The sequence below is a fragment of the Cryptomeria japonica genome, chromosome 6 (genome assembly GCF_030272615.1).
Source record: "Cryptomeria japonica chromosome 6, Sugi_1.0, whole genome shotgun sequence".
Classification (NCBI taxonomy): Eukaryota; Viridiplantae; Streptophyta; class Pinopsida; order Cupressales; family Cupressaceae; genus Cryptomeria; species Cryptomeria japonica.
In genome coordinates, this window is record NC_081410.1 from 81,612,806 (window position 1) to 81,621,328 (window position 8,523).

An 8,523-nucleotide genomic window follows, 5' to 3' on the forward strand; every position below is an offset into this window, starting at 1 on the left:
TAGCTACAAGAACCAAACCTCCTCTACCTCCATCACCACCCGTTCATCTGACTAATCCAATCCTCCCTCTATCTCCTCCACCTCCTCTCCCATCTCCTCCTCTATCTCCTCTCCTCCCTCCATCCCCTCCACTATCTCCCCATATCCCTCCCTCCCCTCCTCTATCTCCCCGTCTCCCTCTACCACCTCCCCTCCCATCTCCCCCGTCATCTCCTCCATCATCTCCATATCCCTCCTCCATCTCCTCTCCCTCCTCTCTCTATCTCACTAACCTCTCTGGCTGCTCATCCTCATCATCATCAAAGGCCGAAAGCATCTCTGATGAATCTGATATCCATGCCATGGCATGTGCCATGAAGTATGCTAAGAACTCCTCCATCATCCCAACATCCACCACTCCATCCCTGTAATCCCATATCTGTCCAGCCAAGAGCATGTACTCCTCCACAGCCGCTGCACTATCAACAGTTGGACCTCACTCTGGGATGTCTTGTCTCTAGCGAGCATATAAGCATGCTCCCTATGGTATACCCTATTGTCGACCATACTATCACTGAACACGACTATGCAAAAGTATCTCAATGATAAAAGGTGTCCGCCCAATCAGGTATCTCAACATATATACATAGGGTATCTCTAGCCCATCCTCGGCCCATACCTCGTAGTCCATATACAGTCTCCAAATAACCATATCAATATCATCCATCACCCTCCTCCAATGCTCTAGCTTGCCCAACTTACGTTGGACAACTATACCTGTATACCCATACACATAGGCTCTCCCAATCGGCCTATCCCTATCTGCAAGTGGCCTCGTTGTAGGAATGTGCTCCCAAACCCACACCTGGAATAATGTAACCTTGGTTGATAAACTCGTGTATCCCAGATACACTACCTGGTGCAGCTCCCTGTATAAGTGCACTAACATACTAGATCCCCAAGTGAACCTGCATCCCTGTGTCACCATATCCTCCAAGACCAATCCCCAGCCCACTGCCAGTCCCTTCGACCTATGGTCGAGACACAAGAATCCACCTATGAAACCTACCAGTAAAGAGGGTAGTGGAGCATAATCAAAATCCAAAAAATCCTGCCAAGGGATCTCATATCCGCTAATCTGATCATCATGGAATATCGGGCAGAGAGCTTCTATCCCACCCTCCTCAATTTGCTCATATGGCAATAATTCCCCAATCACTGGAATCCACAGAATCTGATAACAGTCCTCTGGAGTGACTGTCATCTCGCCAGTAGCCAAATGAAAGGTGTTCATATCACTGTGCCACCTCTCTACCAAATCTGTTAGCAAACCTCGGTTAAAAATATACCGGGGCATGTCCAACAAAGAGGATAAACCACACCTCTCAATAATATCTCTATCGGCCTGTGTCAAACACGGAATCAAGGACCATGGTCTTAGAAATTGCTCTCATGACTAGAGTACACCAAGCTGTGCCTACAAAACAACAAATGTCCAACATCAGTTCCCACATCTATCTGATATATCCAATCAAAACAAAATCAACTTGAAATAACGAAGCATCAAATCAAGTTCCATATCGAAAATCAAATCACATATTGAAATCAATCAAGATCCATATTGACAATCAAAGACTCATAACGCAAGCACCATATCGAGAAATAAAATCAAAGACCCATATCGAGAAATCATATCAAAGACCCATAACACAAGACTCATATCGAGAAATCACATCAAAGACCCATAACACAACCAACTCAAAAATCCATATCGCAAGAATCATATCAGGAACCATATCAGAAATCAGGAATCATAACTCATATTGGACATCAATTCAATCGCAAGGCAAAAAAATAAAAGATCCACATCAACAGAAAATCAGGATCCTCATTCAAAATAAACAATCAACTTGGCGCTTCATAAATGAAAGCAATTTCAACGGACTCTCAATCATCATATCAAGACTTAGACATCAAAATCTATTGCAAGGCACACTATCATAGATCCATATCAAAAGAAAATCAGGATCCTCATAAAAAACAAACACTTAATCTGGCAATCCATATCAGACGCCAAATTCAAAATGGCAAAATCTAACACTATGACAATAGGCATGACCTTGAAAACACTCGGCAGGCACCTATCCACTCCTAAGCCATCTCCCTCATTTATTTCCCCAAGTGATGCATTCTTCCAAGTCCTAAATACCCATTTTTCTTGCCCACACGCCAAAGCATCCCTCCTATGTGCTAAGCTGCTAACCATGCACTACCTAAACCCTGCTACATGCCAAAATCTTTACTAAATGCGCTAATTGGGGTTTCCACCACGTTACCCTAAGAACCCTATGCACTAGATTAACCCTACGGGCTATCCTACACATTGTACGCACTTCCTTGTTAGCCCTATGTGCCAAAACACACTACGCGCTATCCTAAACCTGCAACGCATTGCAAACTGACTCCAAGATGCTAACCTATCTAAAAAACCCTATGCGCTACTATTCCTATCGTATGTGCTAGGAAAGAAACTCGACGCGCTCAACCAGAAAAATTGGAAACAAAAATGAAAAACGTGACTAAAATTGACAAAATAAAAAACACACAGGGCAAAATTGAGATGACTTACAGGTGGACCATACACAGTGGGCCTCCAGTATTGATGAACACGCTCGAAATGGTGAGAAGCATAAGGAACTGACATTTTGTCACTCTCCACATGTCACTCTCACTAAAAGTCAAAAGGTGCAAATGATACAAATAAAATCACTTCTTACCTTTTTATAGGGTAAAAGTCAACTAGGGTTAGTAGGTGGGGCATGTATTTTGCTCGTTCTCTCACTTTTAACCCTGTCAAACATCATTTTTGGGAGATAAATCAATTTCAATGCATTCAACATAGTCAACATTTAAAAATGCAATCAATTTAAAAACACTCATCAAATCAACAAAATTTTCAAAATCCTTGAGTCATCTCCTGAGGAGGCATCATCAATATCGTCTATCAAATCTGGGACACGATATCATCATATCAACATCTCGACACAAACATCATATCCGACAAAATTTTCTTTGAATCAACATGTGCACACACGTCACTTCAAAGAGGGGAAAAATGTAGACATATAAAAATGACCACTTTCCTAAGTGAATATTTAATGAATTACTCAATTTATTTAATTAAGTTCACCTAAGCCTTCCATAGCCTTTAAATAAATAAATCATTTTATTTAATTAATTCCTCTTTCTCCCCTTTTAATTAAATTCACATTTAATTAAATTGTTCATTATAAGTAAATAAATCTAATTTATTTATTTAAATCTCCCACTTGTATTTATGCAAGTTGCTTCTATTTTGTTGAAATAAAGTAATTTATTTTAATTAAAATTCCCCTCCATCCACTTGCATTATCCTACATCTTCCACTTACCTCTCTAAACCCCCTTCTAGATTCTTGTAAACACTTCTAATTTAGCCTAATCCATTCCCTAAATATTGTCACGTCCCTAAACAAAGGGAAGTCATGTCTCAAACCCTCAAAGTCTTTCAAAACCATTAAAATGTCTTCAACAAGTTAACCTTGAAAGTCTTCCAAACCATTAATGGTTAACTCAACCCTCTTACATGATTAGAGACTTTCTCTATAACTCAACCTTCATCTAACCCAAGGGTCTCATCAAGAATTCATTGCTTTGACCATGGTTATTCCTTTAACCCTTGCACAAGAGTTTATCCTTTGGGTAAAAGCTTTATCCATTGAATAACTCTAACCTAACCTTAACCCTTACCTCCTAAGGTAACCATGAGGTCTTCTCAAGCATTTAATGCTTCTTACATCTCCTCTCAAGTAGTCTTATGTTGATAATTGTCACCATTTCATTGGTGAGAATTATACATAGATTGATAACTTTCAATCCTGACCCTTGATAAGATCATCCAATCTTGACCATTCATTGCCCTATTTTTCCTATAAATAGAACTCTTCTTCTGTCATTTTCATATCCAAGTCTTTAGAATCAAATTTATAGACATTTTACTAAGCATCTAATATAAATCATTTTAATCAAGCATTTAGCTTCTCTTTGAATAGAAATCATCTAAATAAGCATTTTTTAGAAGCATTTCTATTATCGTAGCATTCTCATATTAGACTAGTATATCATGTTAGGATATATTTTAATAATATTTCATCTTATCATCATATCCATCCTAGTTTAAATCATTCTAGTTTCAATATCATACATAACTCTGAATGCATTCATATTAAGTTGATCAATATCCCTCATTCTCATAGTTGTCATTCCTAAGTCACTTTGCTCAGTGATGTGAGAGAAAAGGCATTGGCTTGAGGGATCCTACGAGATAGAGAACAATGGAACGCCCCTTGGGGAGTTGATTTATTTCAATATAGCTCCATAACTTGCACCAAGAGTCCCATTGGTGTGTGGACTTGTCTAGAAACCAAAATATCTGTTTCAATGCACCACTTTTCCCGTAGACATTTTTGGCACCCACCGTGGGGCATGACTCCATAAATAACATTGTTTTTAATGCAGGACTAATATTGTAGGTACATGGGAAAGCTGATTTAGCACGTTCGTACCATGTTTTAGAGCATCAAGGTCATTTGTTAGCGCATCTGACCTACTATTTAGCTCATCGAACACAAACATTAGCGCATTTAGTAGTTAGTCTAGCACATAATACTTGTTTTGGCAACTGTAAAATCACAGCACTTTAGGAAATCAGGTTAGCACATTCAGGCAACAGCTTAGCACATAGGGTATGTTCTGTAGTACATCAATTCCTTTCTGTAGCGCATTGATGTAACAACTTATAGCATAAGGTTAGCAGAACAAAAAGAAAAAGAAATTGTAACCAAGGAAGATTATTTTAGGCTTGTGGAAGCCCACCTAAGATTTTAATTTTTTTGACTAATTTTTTTCTTTGCAGGTTTTAACAATTTCTTGCAGGTTATAAGATTTAGGAGTTATGATTTCTTTTTTAGATTTTCAAAAGGTTGGATAAAAAGAACTAATTTTCCTTTGGATTAAAAAGAACATCATCTTTGTTTTGGGCTTAAAAAAATTATTCACAATTTTCTTCATCTTTGTTTAAAAAGAATCAAAATTTGCAAGTTTAAAAAGAACAACAAAAATAACTTTTTGCTTTCTTAGAGAGAACACACTTCATTTTGGAAACTCTAAAAAGAACAAACAAATTTACTTTCTTGTAAAGCTTAAAATGAACCTCACCATCCTTTGGTGTCTAAAAGGATCCACTTTATTTTACAAAGGTAAAAAACTTCATTTTTAATTTTAGGCAAAGCAAAGAGGGAAAATCTTCCCCTATCGACTTTACATTTTGTTGACCCAATCACAATTTGCTTTGTTGACCAAGTTTGATTCAAGAGTTAATGTTAGAAATACACATTTTGCTATGAGGATTTAAAAAGAACACCATGCTTTTTTGGAGCAAAATCTCCAAGTAGAAGTTAGAAAATCATTTTCTTGAAAGATAAAAAGAATCTTGTTTGGTTTGCCTTGAAAGTGGAAGGTATATGCTCTCCCCTCAACTGGGTGATCAAAAAGCCAAACCACTCTTATGTTTTATTCATTTCAAGTACTTAATTCCTTTGGTAGGCTTTCCCTCCTAAGTTTCTCTTAGAGCACCATTTAAATAGTCGGTGAGAGGGGAACGACCTAAGTGAGAAATGACTTTATCGCCAATTTTTCCAACCCACTATAATCAAAAGTGGAGGTTGAAGAAAGTCCCTTCAATGGTTTTGCTCAGCGATTAGCCTTCCCCTAGTATCTTTATGGTATGTAAAGCCTTTGTTCTAAAGGTTGGGAAGCCTCCTGAGGGAGTTTATCACTGAAGACCAAACAAGAAGCTTGATTATGAACCTTAGTCATCACTTGATGTAAACTTCTAATACCAACAATTGTTTGAAAATTGTAAGGATTAGATCGATCAATACCTATTACAAATATGAAATGAAATTTGCACATTTTTAGATCAACTTTAGGATAAAAGAGAAATGCAACTAATGAAATTTTTTAAGAATTCTTGAGAACAAAAATATTTTACCTTTCACTTCCCAAAAATAATGTTTGTTGTATGGTGTGTCCCAACTAGTAAAATGACTTTGACACCATTCAACAATTTTGTTTGAATTTTCTATGCTATTACCTACATTAAATAACTTAGAGATGTTGTTATGTGCACTTCTTTTAAATGAAATTATATTAAGAAATAGATCACAAACAAATTGAAAACAAAATTAACATTACCTGCAAGTTCATGTTGGCAAAGTGCACACTTCACACATGCCCTTGCTCCATCGTGGTCTCCCTTTCCATCTCCACTTTTCAAGAAGTTCCAAAAAAATTTAACATTGTGTCTAGCATGTTGCATGGATAGCCAATTAAAGGGTTTTGCAGATTTAAATTGTCATGCTCCATAAAGTTGTATGTCATGTACATGTACAATTAAACATTTAAAATAAAATTTATCAAATTGAAATCAAATACAAATTTATGTATAAATAAAAATGAATTGAAACTTATGTACTCACCTGCACAACCATCTGACCAAATCCAATGTTGTGAAACATTTATCCCGTGATTCGCAAGATCTTCAAAAAACATTGCAAAACAATGAGCTACATAGCTCCTATCATGAACCTTATCATCGTTGATATAGAAATGAACCTCCTTGATGATAATGTGTTCATTTGGATTAGTATAGTTTTCTACCCCATCCAAATCAAATTGTGTGTGTCTATAGGCCACTTGCACAAATATTACAACTTGATCAGAATGATAATATTGAGCTTGAATTTGCGATTGAGGGGCAAATGTATAGCTCTTAGAGAAATCTATGAATCAAAGAATACAACCGCGTGGAAAACAATTTTTGGAATCATGAAATTGTTTAGCTTTCCATCGTGCACCATGACAATGTTGGATATGTGGATAAATCATAGTACGAAATATGTTCATAAAATCAAGGTAGGGAAATTCACTCTCCTTCAATGCTATTTGTTTGGATTCATCTCCTATCTTAGTTCGATATGTCTCATCTTGAAATCTATTCCACAAAAATGGCACTGAAACATCAATATTCTCAATTTGTAATGGCAATTTTAAAAAATCTCCACAATCAATGTATGTACTTTTTATACCCTTTACATTGAAGTCATCTAAATCTTTTGATTTATCACCTAAAATTGATTTCAAAAATTATGTCGTACTTCCAAGGATTACCATATCTGGATTAAGTATTGCCATAGGTTTTTTATGTGACTCTAAGTATAGATAAAACTTAATATGATTTTGATAGCAACAAGTTTCACGTACCTTATTTATGCATACAAAGAAAGGGCACAACCTGTCAAAAATTCTCTGATATATTTTCACATCTGAAAAATTCTTCTTTGAATGCTTCAAATAGTTCACTTTGTGTTGTATCTACAAAATGTTTAGGATGTGAAACATTCATACCGGTCTCTTCATCTTTCATTTGTATAGTATCCCTTCTATTGGAAGAAACACAGGAGTGGCTGGTCCAATATTCAATGACCACTCTTCTTACATCTTCAAAAATTATGTCTTTTCAAGGAAGTCTACAAATATTTACCTAATTCATTTCATTGTTTTCATCTAGCATATTTATCCTCCTAATATATCTTTGAACAATTTTTCTAGATATATTCAGTAATTCAAAAATTGCTTTAACTTGTATTTTATGTGACAACCTCTTACTAGAAATTGTAGTCATCAACGCTCTACGTGCATCACTTGAATCAACTCCTCGACTTGTGGTATTAATAAGGTTCAATGCATCTTGCAAATTTTCAACTATTGTTTCTTTTACATGATCTCTTGAGATTTTCCTATTGTCAACACTCAACAACTCCAAAACAAGAGTCATTTCTCTTTTCCTAAATAACTAGACAAATAGTTATGCCCTCCCAACCACAGATTTCTTTTCAAAATATTCCTCCCACATTTTTTTGCAATGCAATTTAATTGTGCTTTCAGGTACCATGTGTTCAGATGAAATTTGATTGAAAAGAGAATCCTCATTCATCTCCATCAAATTTCTCATGACAAAAGAAATATTTGTCCCTTGACTACTATCAATTTCTTCCCGTACTTGAGTTGTATCTTTTTCAACATCAATAGGTTTCTCTTGATTACGTTTTGTATGGCCTTTCATTGTGTCATCCCTTATACGATCATACTTTTTTTCTCTATTCCTTTAATTTCACATTACACAAATTACTAAAATTTGCTCTCCAAAAACTGCTTCAATACTCCTTAAGAAAAACAAAATCACTTCAATACTCCTTAAGAAAAAACAAAATCACCTCCTTAAAAAAATCGCTTTTGTACTCCTTCAACTTCAATAAAACTTGAATTAAAACAATTTAAATATATTGGTTTTTATATTTAAAAAAAACAAAAAAAAAAACAACCTCAAATAAATATGAGGCTAAGGTGAGCAGTCGCTCACCCATGTGAGCACTTGTGAGGCATC